At 46.1% G+C, this 17425-nt stretch overlaps 1 long non-coding RNA gene across 2 annotated transcripts in view; it reads left to right on the top strand.

Moving 5' to 3' along the window:
- The first annotated feature begins 3715 nt into the window (after positions 1–3715).
- The window catches only part of LOC139277507 (uncharacterized), a 35312-nt gene continuing 21602 nt past the window's right edge, over positions 3716–17425 (top strand). Inside the window, exon 1 of one of the 2 annotated variants that reach the window (XR_011596096.1) lies at positions 3716–3878. This is a non-coding gene — a long non-coding RNA (uncharacterized lncRNA). Of the gene's footprint in view, positions 3879–12617; positions 12770–17425 lie in introns of those variants that run through there. The other variant, XR_011596098.1, reaches the window with a different exon arrangement.

Raw genomic sequence — 17425 nt, 5'->3', positions numbered from 1 at the left:
ATTCAGAGTGTAAATGGAATAAGTCGCGGACAGGAATGCTTTGGTTGAAAAATCGTACTTATATTTATTTAGTCTAACATACACTGACTAAAACATGCACTATTAAATGAAAATCACTGTCTCTGTGGAAAATAAAATCCAGGTTACAAACAACATACATACAGTACAAAACTCAGGATCGGTAACATGCAGTAATTCCCTTGTTGCTCTGGTGGATCGAACTCCACCTCTACCAACGAATTACCCAGTCGCAGCCCCTTTGCCTGGCTAAACCAAACAAAGCTTCCTCCCCAGAATAGGCCTGAAAACCTTCACTTCTGAGAAAACCCTGAGCCCTTACACCTCACCTAGCTCACCTGGGATATCTGGTTACCGGCTTTTTGGCTAAGATCATGCGTAACTGACCTGACCAGCCACCATGACCTCCGGGTGGTTTCTCCCTGGTCAGGAAGGTATATGCTTGCCTTTTTGGAAACAGGAGGTGGGTGGGGTGGCTTGACCCATCCACCTCCACGGAGGTGTGTGGGATGGCTTGATCCATCCACCTCCATGGCACGAACCTGGTATTGCAGTACCTCCAGGAACGGTGCAGTGGCTCTAGGCCTTTTGGCTAAGAGCATTGGCGCAGAGTGATCCTTGGCATGTGCAAGGTGACCTCTGGCGTTTGTGATTTGACAAAGAATTGGAACGATTGGCTACGAATTTAAAAAAAAAAAAAAAAAAATCTGGTTACCGGCTTGGGACACTCGTGACCATGCTCACCACCACACACAGTCGATCTCGATCGCTCAGCTCAGCTGTGGGAAGTCACTGCCTGGAGGCCGTACCTTGTGAGGTGAATGCGCTTCTCTGTCTCAGCGGCTTCTTCTGCGGAACTCCCGCTTCCTCTTCTGGTATTTCTTTTTACGTCGAGAGCGAGAGGGAGAAGGGGGTACTGAAATGGTGGAAAAGAGTCAATCTTTATCAGAATCTTGCTACCCCTATCTTTCCTGCCAATCTTTAAAATCCTTTTGTTTCTAAGCACTCCGGTGCTTAGTCAGTGTTGGGCCATCATCAGACCCATGTGTATTGGACTAATGGCCCTGAATCTGGGACATATCTCGGTCTTTGTGTTGGGAAAAAAAAAGTATCTAAGCACTCCGGTGCTTAGTCAGTGTTGGGCCATCATCAGACCCATGTGTATTCCGTAATTGGACTATTGGCCTTGAGTCTGGGACATATCTCGGTCTTTGTGTTGGGAAAAAAAAAACTGGCTCCTCTTCGGCTGGCCAGGCTAGTGGCTTCATTGTTCTGCTTCTCTTCTGAGATGGAGGTGAGAAGTGCTTTTTCATCTGGCCCCCTTCCTTTAGCCAGGATTGGCGGGCGAATACGTACGTTCTGGATGACTGAGTTCTTTTGTCACAGCCAACTGCCATGCGGTCTCTCTGCACAGGTGATCCCATCACAGAGAAAAATACCCTCAGAAAAATCCCATAAAGTCCACAAAATATTCTCGACTGAGTCCATTCTTTAAACAGAGACTTTGCAATCTCTTCATTTGCTAAATGTAAAGTACTGCGTGGGCTAGCATGCTTTGGTTCCTAAGGATGTCTCCAGTAGCTACGCTTCGGTTGATGCAATGTGCTATCATTCATCATGGTCCTTCAAATCAGCCTGCTGCTTGCACTGTGTGAGCCTACTCATGCCACCCACCCTGCCCCCTCTTCTGCTGCTAACCATTTATCTGTGTTCTGTTATATTTTGCAAAACTTAAGGAAAACCCTGACGATACAGAAGACGATTCTGACGAGGCTGCGGGTCCCAGTGGTGGGGTACAACGAGGCACACCCAGGGCCCCACTTTCCGAAGCTGCGGGTCCCAGTGGTGGGGTGAAACAAGGCACATCCAGGGTGAGGAAGGGAAGGAGAGCTCGACAGCGCTCTCCTAAAGTGCAGGATCTAACACATGGGATTCATTGAATGGCAATGAGTGCGGAGAGCATTGACCATACACGATCAGTTCTGAACACCATCAGTGGGGTGGGTGATGAGCTAGTGGAACTTTCGGGTGAAGTTACAGCAATCTCATGAGAAATAGGAATGATGTCCGGGACCAGAGTGAGGGAATAGCTCAGTCAGCTGAAACCATGTCAGTGACCATGAGGGAGGGAATGTCACAGGTAGCTGATGCACTGTCAGTGAACATCAGGGAGGGAATGTCAGAGATGGAGCAAACACTATCACTGAACATGAGGGAGGAAATGTTGCAGGACATTGAGACACTGTCAGGGCGCATGAGAGACAACATGTTAGAGTTAGCTGCTGCAATAAGGGAACAAGCCCAGACTCCGCGCCCATTGATAGAATCAACTGCCACTCCCATTCCAATCCCTAAACCAGCCTCTGAAGAGCCCCGAGCTGGGCCCTCCAACTTGCCGCCTGCCCTCTGATAGCGCAAATGTACCCTCCAAGAATTACTCATCACTCAGGGTCGGTCCATACATCAAAACGGTTTATTACGCCGGCGAGGAGATGAAGCCACTGGTTCATCCAGGTACCTCTCTCCGCTGGACAAAGGGTTTCATGGATTTTTATATGTTTTACAACAGTTTACTACAGTTAGATCAGCCCATTTCGGCTGGACACTATCCAATCATATTGATTATAGATTACATATAGATTCAAATAGACCAATAGAAGTGGTCTCCAAACATTAGGTGGCTGCGTGATTGTCTCATGTGTCTTGTGATATTGTCTAGGCCCCCCACCCCCTTATCTTACTGTCCTTGGGTGCTGTTTTTGGGCAGTTTCCTTATCTTAATCCTGTTACAAGAGTCTTATTGTTCTATCATTCAACTGGAACATCTTGTCTGGGGTCTGGAAACCTGTTGATAAGAGACATCTGCTGAGCTAGTCTTTTATGTGTATTCCTGTGTGAGAAATGGCAGTTATCAGTAACTAGGAATGTGGTCCCTCTCTGCAGGCTACACTCCCTTGGTGCTTTGCTGAATCACTGGCAGCCATCTTCATACATCTCCTGCCACCATTTTATACACACATATTTAATTCTAACATTATACATATTTAATTCTAACATTACGCCACAGGTGCCTTTGCTCTATTGGAAAATCACTCTCCAACACCCCACCCCCCCTTAACAGGTGCGCACTACCAGCGATGTTAGAAATAATAAGCTTGGTACCAACCTCAGAAACACTGCGCCACTGCCTGCGGGCAGGGGTGGAGTCACCAAGAAAGAACAAGTGTGGCGGGCGGTCTTAGAATAATGTGGAGAAGAGATGGGTGCAGCCTTTCTTTGTTGCTGTTGTTGTTATTATTATTATTGTTACTGTTGTAACTTATTCTCAATTTAAAAGATTTTTATAAGTTTTGCAAATTTACAAGTTTAAAAGTTAGTAAGTGATCTTAAAGTTTTTAAGTGATCTTAGAGTTTTGTAAGTGATCATAAATGAAAACTTTAAAGTTTGATACAAGAATAATTTTATTAAAGTTAAGTACAAAGAACTGTTTGTTAAACTTTTGAATAAAATATATTGTACATTAAATCTGAATCATTTTCATTATTTGTTCCATTATTAACACAGCAGACAGGACAGGTTCTTTGTTCTCTCTCCCCAAGGTCTGTATGGATGGACTTCTCTCCCTCCTCCCGCCCCCAACTCATTGCAGTCTTGTGACTTCTCCCCTTCTCTCCACCAACCCGCTCCCAACTCAATGCAGCCTTGTGCCTAGTACAGCAGCTATCCGATCGACAATCCCTTCCCCCCGGGCTTGTTTTCCAGCCGAGCCTCGAGCCCCTTTGTCCGGGCGCAGGGCCGATTCTGACGGCAGTGCTACGACCCCTCCTCCAGCGCTGCTTGAAGATGTCGGTGGTGGCATGTAAGTAAAAAAAACTGAAAACTTCAGAAATCCAAGACACTTCCATGCACTGAAAGGTAAAAAAAGTAAACTTTATTGTGGATATTTCAAGTGTTGGAGACTCCCTCCAAAAACTTCAATGAAAAACAATGATGTCTTTCAGCGCTGATTTTTCAATGTGTGCTGCTTTCTGTTAACTCACCAGAAAGTTTTTCGGGAGTTGCCAATACCTAGGAAAAAACATTTTGGGGCAAACGGTGAAAAATGTTGAAAACTGGCGCAGACATGAGGGAACGTCAAAAAAGCCTAACCTAAAAAAACTAGTTACACTGGCGCAGATTCCAGGGGGAAACTTTGAATTAAATAATTATGTCAGAAGGAACGGCGCACGCCAAAAGAACAGCGCAAATGACCCGGGAAAATTGAGCCATTTCATTTTCATCAGCAGTTTGTTTTAAAATGCCAATGTTCTGCCTCTCTCGATCTGCCTAAACATCCAGCTGGTTACTGGAGCAGCTGCTCGTACTGTCAGCCGTTTAATTTAAAGCAAGCTCAAATGTTAAACAGTACCGATGAGCTGCGCGCTTACTAACCGTACAGCCAGCTGTTGGAGTACTTGGCTGGAAAATTCTTTCAACATTAGACAGGCTAAGAAAGTAATTTAAGCTTTGCTGCTTATTAAAATTAAAATGCCTGTGAGCTGAATGATTGCACTGCAAGAAATGTATATCCCACAAATGCCCCACCAGTTCGAAAAACATTGTGCATCTTGCTGTAACAGTCTACCTATTCATCTCCTCCTCTCTAATTCTTCCTTTCTCTCTCTTTCTTTACCGTTTTTTTGATCTTGCTTATTCTCAATCTCTCTGCACTTTTCACTGCTGTCTGTATCCCTGGATTTGTCTCTCATTCTCTATCACCTTTTGTGTCTTCTCTCCTTTCTGTCTTCTCTCTTCTGTATCTCTCATGTAGTTTCATCGAAAGATAGAAACATAGAAACTAGGTGCAGGATTGGCCATTCAGCCCTTTGAGCCTGCACCACCATTCAATATGATCATGGTTAATCATGCACTTCAGTACCCCATTCCTGCTTTCTCTCCATACCCCTTGATCCCTTTAGCCATAAGGGCCACATCTAACTCTTTTTTTTGAATATATCTAACGAACTGGCCTCAACAACTTTCTGTGGTAGAGAATTCCACAGGTTCACAACTCTCTGAGTGAAGAAGTTTCACCTCATCTCGGTCCTAAGTGGCTTACCCCTTATCCTTAGACTGTGACCCCTGGTTCTGGACTTCCCCAACATCGGGAACATTCTTCTTGCATCTAACCTGTCCAATCCCATCAGAATATATTGTTTCTATGAGATCCCCTCTCATTCTTCTAACTTCCAGTGAGTATAAGTCTAGTCGATCCAATCTTTCTTCATATGTCAGTCCTGCCATCCCAGGAATCATTTTGGTGAACCTTCACTGCACTCCCTCAATAGCAAGAATGTTCTTCCTCAGATTAGGAGACCAAAACTGCACACAATACTCAACGTGTGGTCTCACCAAGGCCATGTACAACTTCAGTAAGACCCCCCTGCTCCTATACTCAAATCCCCTCGATATGAAGGCCAGCATGTCATTTACTTTCTTTCCTGCCTGCAGTAACTGCATGCCTACCTTCAATGACTGATGTACCATGACACCCAGGTCTCGTTGCACCTCCCCGTTTACTAATCTGTCACCATTCAGATAATAATCTGCCTTCCTGTTTTTGCCACCAAAGTGGATAACCTTACATTTATCCACATTAAACTGCATGTGCCATGCATTTTCCCATTCATCTAAGCTGTTCAAGTCCCCCTGCAGCCTCCTAGCATCCTCCTCGCAGCTCGCACTGCCACGCAGCTTAGTGTCATCTGCAATCTTGGAGATAGTACACTCAATTCCTTCGTCTAAATCATTAATGTATATTGTAAACAGCTGGGGTCCCAGCACTGAACCCTGCGGCACCTCACTAGTCACTGCCTGCCATTCTGAAAAGGACCCGTTTATTCCCACTCTTTGCTTCCTGTCTGCCAACCAATTCGCTAGCCACATTAATACAATACCCCCAATACCATGTGCCTTAATTTTGCACACTAATATCTTGTGTGGGATCTTGTCAAAAGCCTTTTGAAAGTCCAAATACACCAGATCTACTGGTTCTCCCTTATGCATACTATTAGTTACATGCTCAAAAAACTCTAGAAGATTTGTCAACCGTGATTTCCCTTTCATAAATCCATGCTGACTTGGACTGATCCTGTCACTGCTTTCCAAATGCGCTGCTATTACATATTTAATAATTGATTCCAGCATTTTCCCCACCACCGATGTCAGGCTAACAGTCTATAATTCCCTGTTTTCTCTTTCCCTCCTTTTTTAAAAAATGGGGTTACATTAGCTACCCTCCAATCCATAGGAACTGAACCAGATTCCATGGAATGTTGGAAAATGACCAGCAATGCATCTACTATTTCTCGGGCCACTTCCTTAATACTCTGGGATACAGACTATCAAGTCCTGGGGATTTATTAGCCTTCAGTCCCTTCAATCTTCCTAACACCATTTCCTGGCAAATAAGGATTTCCCACAGTTCCCCCTTCTCGCTAGACCCTCAGTCCCCTAGTATGTTCGGGAGGTTATCCATGTCTACCTTCATGAAGACAGAACCAAAGTATTTGTTCAACTGGTCTGCCATTTCCTTTTTTCCCATTATGAATTCCCCTGATTCTGACTGCAAGGGACATACATTAGTCTTCACTAATCTTTTTCTCTTCACATATCTGTAGAAGCTTTTGCTGTCAGTTTTTATGTTCACTGCAAGCTTACTCTCATACTCTATTTTCCCTCTCCTCTGCTGAATTCTAAATTTCTCCCAGTCCTCAGGTTTGCTGCTTTTTCTGGCCAATTTATAAGCCTCTTCCTTGGATTTAACACTTCCCTAATTTCCCTTGTTAGCCACGGTTGAGCCACCCTCCCGTTTTTATTCTTACGCCATACAGGGATGTACAATTGTTGTAGTTCATCCATGTGATATTTAAATGTCTGCCATTCCCTATCCACTATCAACCCTTTAAGTATCATTCTCCAGTCTATCCTTGCCAATTCATGTCTCATACCGTTGAAGTTTCCTTTCTTTAAGTTCAGGACCCTAGTCTCTGAATTAACTGTGTCACTCTTCATCTTAATGAAGAATTACACCATATTATGGTCACTCTTCCCCAAGGGTCTCAATATGACCAGATTGCTAATTAATCCCCTTTCGTTACACAAGACCCAGTCCAGGATGACCTGCTCTCTAGTTGATTCCTCGACATATTGGTCTAAAAAAACATCCTTTATACACTCCAGGAAATCCTCCTCCACAGTATTGCTACCAGTTTGGTAAGCCCAATCAATATGCAGCTTAAAGTCACCCATGATAATTGCTGTACCCTTATTGCATATATCCCTAATTTCCTGTTTGATGTCGTCCCCAACCTCCCTACTACTGTTTGGTGGTCTGTACACAACTCCCACTAACATTTTCTGCCCTTTGGTGTTTCGCAGCTCTACCTATATTGATGCCACATCATCCACACTAATGTCCATCCTTACTATTGCGTTAATCTCCTCTTTAACCAGTAATGCTACCCCACCTCCTTTTCCTTCCTGTCTGTCCTTCCTAAATATTGAATGTTGAGTTCCCAGCCTTGGTTACCTTGGAGCCATGTCTCCGTAATCCCAATTACATCATATCCGTTAACAGCTATCTGTGCAGTCAATCTTATTACGAATGCTCCTCACATTGAGACTCAGAATCTTCAGGCTTGTTTTTTTAACACTCTTTGTCCTTTTAGAATTATGTTGTAATGTGGCCCTTTTTGATTTCTGCCCTTGATTTAGAAACATAGAAACATAGAAAGGAGTAGGCCATTCGGTCCTTCGAGCTTGCACCACCATTCGATAAGATCATGGCTGATCATTCCCTCAGTACCCCTTTCCTGCTGTCTCTCCATACCCCTTGATCCCCTTAGCCGTAAGGACCATATCTAACTCCCTCTTGAATATATCCAATGAACTGGCATCAACAACTCTCTGCGGGAGGAAATTCCAGAGGTTAACAACTCTCTGAGTGAAGATGTTTCTCCTCATCTCAGTCCTAAATGGCCGACCCCTTATCCTAAGACTGTGTCTCCTGGTTCTGGACTTCCCCAACATCGGGAACAATCTACCTGCATCTAACCTGTCCTGTCCCATCAGAATCTTATATGGTTCTGTGAGATCCCCTCTCATCCTTCTAAACTCCAATGTATAAAGGCCCAGTTGATCCAGTCTCTCCTCATATGTCAGTCCAGCCATCCCGGGAATCAGTCTGGTGAACCTTCGCTGCACTCCCTCAATTGCAAGACCATCCTTCCTCAGATTAGGAGACCAAAACTAAACACAATATTCCAGGTGAGGCCTCACAAGGCCCTGTACAACTGCAGTAAGACCTCCCTGCTCCTATACACAAATTCCCTAGCTGTGAAGGCCAACATACCATTTGCCTTCTTTACCGCCTGCTGTACCTGTATGCCAACTTTCAATGACTGATGAACCATGACACCCAGGTCTCGTTGCACCTCCCCTTTTCCTAATCTGCCACCATACAGATAATATTCTGTCTTCGCGTTTTTGCCCACAAAGTGGATAACCTCACATTTATCCACATTATACTGCATCTGCCATGCATTTGCCCACTCACCTAACCTGTCTAACTCACCCTGCAGCCTCTTAGCGTCCTCCTCACAGCTCACACTGCCACCCAGTTTAGTGTCATCTGCAAACTTGAAGATATTACACTCAATTCCTTCATCCAAATCATTGATGTATATTGTAAAGAGCTGGGGTCCCAGCACTGAGCCCTGCGGCACTCCACTAGTCATTGCCTGCCATTCTGAAAAGGACCCGTTTATCCTGACTCTCTGCTTCCTGTCTGCCAACGAGTTTTCTATCCACGTCAGTACATTACCCCAATACCACGTGCTTTAATTTAGCACACCAATCTCTTTTGCGGGACCTTGTCAAAAGCCTTTTGAAAGTCCAAATACACCACATCCATAGGTTCTCCCTTGTCCACTCTACTAGTTATGTTCTCCAAAAATTCGAGAAGATTTGTCAAGCATGATTTCCCTTTCATAAATCAATGCTGACTTGGACCGATCCTGTCATGCTTTCCAAATGCGCTGCTATTTCATCCTTAATAATTGATTCCAACATTTTCCCCACCACTGATGTCAGGCTACCCGGTCTATAATTACCCGCTTTCTCTCTCCCTCCCTTTTTAAATAGTGGTGTTACATTAGCTACCCTCCAGTCCATAGGAACTGATCCCGAGTCGATAGACTGTTGGAAAATGATCACCAATGCATCCACTATGTCTATGGCCACTTCCTTAAGTACTCTGGGATGGAGACTATCAGGCCCCAGGAATTTATCGGCCTTCAATCCCATCGATTTCCCTAACAGAATTTCCTGCCTAATAAGCATATCCTTCAGTTCCTCCTTCTCACTCGACCCTCGGTCCCCTAGTACTTTCGGAAGGTTATTTGTGTCTTCCTTCGTGAAGTCAGAACCAAAGTATTTGTTCAATTGGTGTGTCATTTCTTTGTTCCCCATTATAAATTCACCTGAATCCGACTGCAAGGGACCTACGTTTGTCTTCACTAATCTATTTCTCTTCACCTATCTATAGAAGCTTTTGCAGTCAGTTTTTATGTTCCCGGCAAGCTTCTTCTTGTACTCTATTTTCCCCGTCTTAATTAAAACCCTTTGTTCTCCCCTGCTGAATTCTAAATTTCTCCTAGTCCTCAGGTTTGCTGCTTTTTCTGGCCAATTTATATGCCTCTTCCTTGGATTTAACACTTTCCTTAATTTCCCTTGTTAGCCACGGTTGAGCCACCTTCCCCATTTTATTTTAACTCTAGACAGGAATGTACAATTGCTGAAGTTCATCCATGTGATCTTTAAATGTTTGCCATTGCCTATCCACTGTCAAGCATTTAAGTATCATTTGCCAGTCTATTCTAGCCAATTCACGCCTCAAACCATCGAAGTTACCTTTCCTTAAGTTCAGGGCCCTAGTTTCTGAATTAACTGTGTCACTCTCCATCCTAATAAAGAATTCTACCATGTTATGGTCACTCTTCCCCAAAGGGTCTCGCATAACAAGGTTGTTAATTAGTCCTTTCTCATTACACATCACCCAGTCTAGGATGGCCAGCTCCCTGATTGGTTCCTCGACATATTGGTCTAAAAAAACATCCCTAATACACTCCAGAAAACCTTCCTCCAACATTGCTACCAGTTTGGTTAGCCCAATCAATATGTAGATTAAAGCCACGCATGATAACTGCTGTACCGTTATTGAATGTATCCCTAATTTCTTGTTTGATGCTGTCCCCAACCTTATGACTACTGTTTGGTGGTCTGTACACAACTAGCGTTTTCTGCCGCTTCGTATTCCGCTGCTCCACCCATACCGATTCCACATCATCCAAGCTAATGTCCTTTCTTACTATTGCATTAATTTCCTCTTTAACCACTCTGCCCTCCACTCTTACTTTTCTCCTTCTTCCTTTTTGTTTCTGCCCCCCTTTTTGCTTCCCTCTGCCTCCCTGCATTAATTCCCATCCCCCTGCCTTTTTAGTTTAAACCCTCCCAAACAACACTAGCAAACACTCTGCCTAGAACATCGGTTCCGGTCCTGCCCAGTTGCAGACCGTTCAGTTTGTACTGGTCCTACCTCCCCCAGAACTGGTTCCAAAGTCCCAGTAATTTGAATCCCTCCCCCTTGCACCATTCCTCAAGCCACATATTCACCTGAGCTATCCTGCAATTCCTATTATGACTAGCACGTGGCACTGGTAGCCTGAGATTTCTATCTTTGAGGTCCTACTTTTTAATTTAGCTCCCTAAATTCAGCTTGTAGGACCTCATCCCATTTTTTACCTATATCGTTGGTTCCTGTATGTACCACGACAGCTGGCTGTTGACCTTCCCCCTCCAGAATGCGCTGCAGCCGCTCCGAGACATCCTTGACCCTTGCACTAGGGAGGCAACATACCATCCTGGAGTCTCATTTGCGGCCACAGAAACGCCTATCTATTCCCCTTCCATAGAATTCCCTACCACTATAGCTCTCCCACTCTTTCTCCTGCCCTCCTGTGAGGCAGAGCCACCCCTGGTGCCATGGACTTGGCTGCTGCTGCCTTCCCCTGATGAGTCATCTCCCCCAACAGTACCCAAGGTGGTGTATCTGTTTTGGAGGAAGATGACCGCAGGGGATCCCTGCACTACCTTCCTTCCACTGCTCTGCATGATGGTCACCCATTCCCTATCTGCCTGTGTAACCTTTACCTGCGGTGTGACCAACTAATTAAACGTGCTATTCATGACATCCTCAGCATTGCGGATGCTCCAGAGTGAATCCATGCGCAGCTCCAGTAGCGCAATTCGGGTCTGTCAGGAGCTGCAGCTGGATACACATCCTGCACATGTAGTCGTCAGGGACACTTGAAGCATCCCTGATTTCCCACATAGCACAGGAAGAGCATGACATGGGTCTGGGCTCTCCTGCCATGACTTAACCATTAAATTAACCTAATTGATAACAACACCAAAGGTTTCTTACTGATCAGAAAAGGAAAAGAAAAAGATTAAATACTCACCAATCCACCAGCCAATGACTTACTCTCTTGGCTACGATGTCACACTTCGATTTATTTTTACTCCTTTGTTTACCTTCTGCCCTTGCACCAGCTGGCCTCCTCCGACTTGGTCACCTTGAAACCACGTCTCTGTAATGGATGCTTTGCTGTGATGTCATCCATTGATTTCTTTTGACTTCCCTCCCCTCACAGATCTGTTTGTGCTGCTCCTAGTTAGCTCCTTTATCTCCCCCTCCGATCTCGCGCTGTTTGAATCTCCCGGGTTCGCTTCTCTCTGTTTCTCTATCTGTACCTTTCATATCTGAGGTTTGCACACTAATCGTTAGAAATTGATTTTGCACAGATATGAAAGAATGTTTATTACAGCACCAATTTTCCAAGATTGGCTCATTATCACAATAATGTACAGGTCTAAGTGTTGATGTGGATGAGTCCAGAGAGCACACTAGTGGTGAGAATGGAGCATTGCACATGAGTGAAGTTTAAAGGGACGAGGACAATTCGCAAGTGTCAGAAAAGAGAGACAAAAATTCCGAAAGCCTCTGGAAAGGCTCGGAAAGCATCTCAACCCAATAGCAGATTTGCCAAGGTTGAAGGAGAGGGAACTATGATGGGGCAGGAAAAAATTAAGTGAAAGTGAACTCAACACGCAGGCATGAATTTGCAGGCAAGTGATGAGGCAGCCCAGTACCTGATGCCTGTCCAACAGCTACTGAGGCAAAGTTGGTGCTGCAGGAGATGGTTGTGAGGAGGGTGGCATCAAGCCCATATGGCAGCATGCACCTTTGAAGTCCGTAGCTGTTGGTTACTGTCATATAATGTTCCATCCCTATGCTGCACAATAGCTGCAGGTGTCCTTAGAGCAGGTCTGCAACTTGCTTTCTATGACCCAGACCCTGTGAAGACAGTTCCATGTGGTCATTGCCAGGTAGGCATGTCAAAACCTGCAGATAAAGTTGGTTGTATATCTTGGGGAATAGGAGAATCTGCCTGCATTAATGACATGCCAAAATAAGGTGTGTATTTTCTCCAGGTGATACAGACAAAAACCTACTGTGTGTGTGTGAAAGGCAGACACAGTGTGAGAAAGAAAGTCTGTGAAAAACAAAGTGCATGAGAGCGAGTGAGGGATAGAGAGACAGAGAGAGAAAACCGATGAAGAGATTGAGCTGGGACTGCAATAAGACATGTCGGTACTAGTGTTTTTTTAGATATCTTTATTAAATTCAAAGGGGCAAACTTGCTGCCTAACAGCTGTGAGGTGGGACTGCCTGGGTGCTAGGCACAGAAATCCCATCCCAGCAGCTAAATCGGGCTTACCGTCCCGGAGCAGAAGTGGAGTGCAAATTCTCATGCTCTCAGGCGTGGGAATGTGGCGCAAACCTTCTGGAATTTTTCAGCGCTACGCAGAAAGGCGCGTAGCACTGGCGGGAGCACAGGGCCCTCCCCTTTCATTAAAGGACCTGTTCTTCTCTAATTCCAGACATTTTAGTGATGAGGACATCCTTTGTCCTTTAATATGCAGAAGACCTTAAAACTCTGGTACATTTGTTTTTGATGGTCTGGAAGTTATTTTGAACTACTATACACAAACCAGATCATTTCCTCACCTAGTAGCAAAGGTACACTCAAATACTTAACATACAGATAAATGACCAGCTACTCATTATCCCGAAGTCAAGTCTCACTGCCATAAATCGACTCCCACCATGAAGTACTGTAAGCACACAGGTGATCAGATAGACACATTTCAATGGCTAAATGGCTCCATATCGTCTACCTGCCTGTTTCAATTCAATCATCCTGTTTGAATCCAAACTTCAATCTTCAAGTTTTAACCCTTTCGATATCTCCAGACTGCGCAGGAGCAAAGCGTTTCAGAAATGCAGACTTGCGCTCCGCCATTCCACCGCTTCTTCGCTTTGCCTCTCTGCCACGCCTTATCTAGGTAACATTTGTAAGGCCATTTGAGCACTTTCAACAGCATTCTCCAGTTGTAGTCCTTGTTTTCGAACACGCCATTTGTAGTAAATCAAAATGACCAGCATAATCAATTCAAACAGCACCAACATAAGGACAGGGTGTATCATTGTGTTCATCATGCCTGTTGCCGTCGGGCTCCATCCCAACAATGACTCCAACCAGCTTACATGTCCAATCTGATCCAAAGTTGTGCAAACTTTCTCACTTTCCGTAGTTAGTCGTGATTTCAGGACAATGCCATTTTGATTCTACATTGTCTGCATGTTAATTGTCTAAATGTACTATGCAAGGTATGCCTCCACGCTGCTCCCGGGCTGCCGCACCTCTGCTCCTTTTATGGCCCCGCCCTGCCACTGGTGTTCTCACACAGCTCGGGGCCTTCAGGGAGTAGCATGAGCTGCGATGGCAGCGAAGAGTGACATCATCAAGGTCCAGGTTGGTGATTGGAGCGTGGGCAGATACAGCAGAAGTGGCGAGAGACTGTGAGGGATGCAAGAGATGTGGAGGGGGCCCAGGAGAGGCATGAGTTTGGGCCAGGGGCCCAGGGGCAGCATATGTGTGTGCAGTAGGTCCGTGCAGCAGAGCAGGTCTCCAGTCGTCTTGGATAACCCTTGCCACTGGACCAAGACCTAGCTCTGTCAAGCCCGTGTGGTGGCTGATGTGCAATGACCACCACACTTTAAAAAAATCGACGCACAGGCATCTTCCACTCTTCAGGATTAATATGTCCTTACTATACAATATAAATGCACATGAGGCCCATACTTGAGAGAAGGTCACTCTGTGACCAGTGCCCTTTATTAGCCAGCACTGAAGTGATGAAGGTGGGTGGAGCTCCCCCTTTGATACCTGAAAGTCCAGGTTAGGAGTGTCTCCCACAAGTTCACCACCTAGTGGTCAATGTTCTCATGGTGTACAACTTAGGTCAGTTTATACATGGGTTACAATGACAGTTGAATACATGACATCACCTCCCCCCCCCCCCCCAAAGTCTTATTGGGATCACAGGTTAAGTCTCTCTGGTGGTTTACGCTCCCTTGTAGAGTGCCTGAGTTGGGGCTCTGGTTGTTGGGCGCTGTCCTGAGTGTCTGCTGTTTGTGGTGCCTCAGGCCTGTCCGAACTGCTCACAGTGACTGGGCTCTCCTCTACTTGGTTCCGGTGTTCGGTCAACAGTGGAAGAGTGAACTCTACATCGTGTTCTTCCTCTGCTTCTTCTATGGGGTTGCTGAACCTCCTTTTTGTTTGATCCACGTGTTTGTGGCGGATTTGTCCATTGGTAAGTTTAACTACCAGAATCCTATTCCCCTCTTTGGCAATCACAGTGCCTGCGAGCCATTTGGGCCCTGCAGCGTAGTTGAGGACAAAGACAGGGTCATTGACATCAATACATCGTGCCCTCGCATTCCCGTCATGGTAGTCACATTGTGACTGGCGCCTGCTCTCAACAATTTCTTTCATGCTGGGGTGTATAAGGGATGACCTGGTTTTGAGTGTCCTTTTCATTAGCAGCTCTGCGGGTGGAACTCTTGTGAGCGAGTGTGGTCGGGATCTATTGGCCAACAGGAGGCGTGATAAGCGGCTTTGTAGGGAACCCCCTTGGATTCTGAGCATCCCCTGTTTGATTATCTGCACTGCTCGTTCTGCCTGGCCATTTGATGCTGGCTTGAACGGTGCCGTTCTGACATGGTTGATACCATTTCCTGCCATGAAGTCCTGGAAGTTAATGTTTATAAAGCACGGGCCATTGTCTCTGACCAAGACGTCCGGTAGACCATGGGTGGCGAACATTGCCTGTAGACTTTCTACCGTGGCAGAGGATGTGCTTGAATTGAGAATGTCACACTCGATCCATTTGGAGTAGGCGTCTACTACAACCAAAAACATTTTTCCCATGAAAGAACCTGCGTAGTCCACATGGATGCGTGACCATGGCTTGGCGGTCCAGGACCGGGGGCTAAGGGGGGCTTCCCTGGGCACATTGCCCAGTTGGGCACACATGTTGCACCTGTGAATACAAAGTTCCAGGTCTGCATCTATCCCTGGCCACCAAACGTGTGACCTGGCAATTGCCTTCATCATGACAATGCCCGGGTGCTCATTTTGGAGTTCTCTGGTGCACATCTCTCTGCTCATCTGGGGCATGACTACTCGGTTTCCCTATAGTAGGCAATCAGCCTGAATCGAGAGTTCATCCTTGCGCCTGTGAAATGGTTTGAATTCCTCAGGGCATGCCCCGTATGTGGCTGCCCAGTCACCATTCAGGACACATTTCTTGACTAAAGACAGTAGCTGGTCGCTATTTGTCCAGACTTTACTCTGACGGGTTGTCATGGAAGAGCCTTCGCTTTCAAAAGCTTCAACAGCCATGACCATCTCAGCATCAAGCTCAGTTGTCCCCTCAGTGGTGGCTAGTGGGAGCCTGCTGAGTGCATCGGCGCAGTTTTCAGTGCCCGGTCTGTGCTGAATTGTGTAGTCATAGGCGGCTAACGTGAGTGCCCACCTATGTATGCGGGCCGATGCATTCGCATTTATGGCCTTGTTATCGGCCAAAAGGGACGTTAGGGGTTTGTGATCTGTCTCCAGCTCAAATTTCCTGCCAAACAGGTACTGGTGCATTTTCTTTACAGCATATACACATGCAAGCGCTTCCTTTTCTACCATCCCGTAGTCCCGTTCTGCCTGGGACAGACTTCTGGATGCATAAGCTACCGGCTGTAACTGACCCTTGGCATTAACATGCTGCAACACATACCCCACCCCATAGGACGATGCGTTGCACGTTAAAACAAGTTCATTACACGGGTCATATAGCGTTAACAGATGGTTGGAGCACAACAAATTTTGTGCTCTATCAAAAGCCCTTTCCTGGCTCTCCCCCCAGACCCATTCACGACCTTTGTGTAGGAGCATGTGTAGCGGCTCTAGCAGCGTGCTCAATTTTGGAAGAAAGTTACCAAAATAGTTCAGGAGCCCCAGGAACGAACGCAGCTCCGTCGTGTTACGGGGTCTGGGTGCTCTCTGGATCGCTTCTGCTTTGGATGCAGTAGGTCTGATCCCGTCTGCTGCAACCCTCATCCCCAGGAATTCTACCTCTGGATCTAGGAAGACGCACTTCACCTTTTTCAGTCGCAGACCTACCCGGTCCAGTCTGCGTAGCACCTCCTCCAGCTTGCGGAGGTGTTCTTCAGTATCACAACCCGTGATGAGGATGTCGTTTTGAAAAACCACTGTGCTTGGAATCGACTTGAGGAGGCTTTCCATATGTCGTTGAAAGATCGCAGCGGCCGAGCGGATCCCATACGGACATCTGTTGTACTCAAACAACCCCTTGTGTGTCATGATGGTAGTCAGCTTCTTCGACTCACTCGCCAGCTGCTGGGTCATGTAAGCTGAGGTCAGGTCCAATTTTGAAAAAAGTTTGCCACCGGATAGCATCGCAAAGAGGTCCTCTGCTCTCGGTAGCGGGTACTGGTCTTGGATTGACACCCGATTGATGGTGGCCTTGTAATCACCACATATCCTGACCAACCCATCCGCCTTGAGCACCGGCACAATTGGGTTCGCACAGTCACTGAATTCGACTGGCGAGATGATGCCTTCCCTCAGCAGGTGGTCCAATTCGCCTTCTATCTTTTCCCGCATCACGTACGGCACTGCTCTGGCCTTGTGGTGTACTGGCCTGACGTCCATGTATATGTGAATCACTACCTTGGTCCCCATGAAAGTGCCAATGCCAGGTTGAAATAGTGAGTCAAATTTGTCCAGGACCTGTGAGCATGATATTCGCTCCACAGAAGAAATTGCATTGACATCGCCCCATTTCCAGTTCGTGACAGCCAGCCAACTCCTCCGCAGCAGTGCG

Source organism: Pristiophorus japonicus, chromosome 12 (genome assembly GCF_044704955.1).
Source record: "Pristiophorus japonicus isolate sPriJap1 chromosome 12, sPriJap1.hap1, whole genome shotgun sequence".
NCBI lineage: Eukaryota > Metazoa > Chordata > Chondrichthyes > Pristiophoridae > Pristiophorus > Pristiophorus japonicus.
This window is presented reverse-complemented; position numbering and strand designations above follow the sequence as displayed.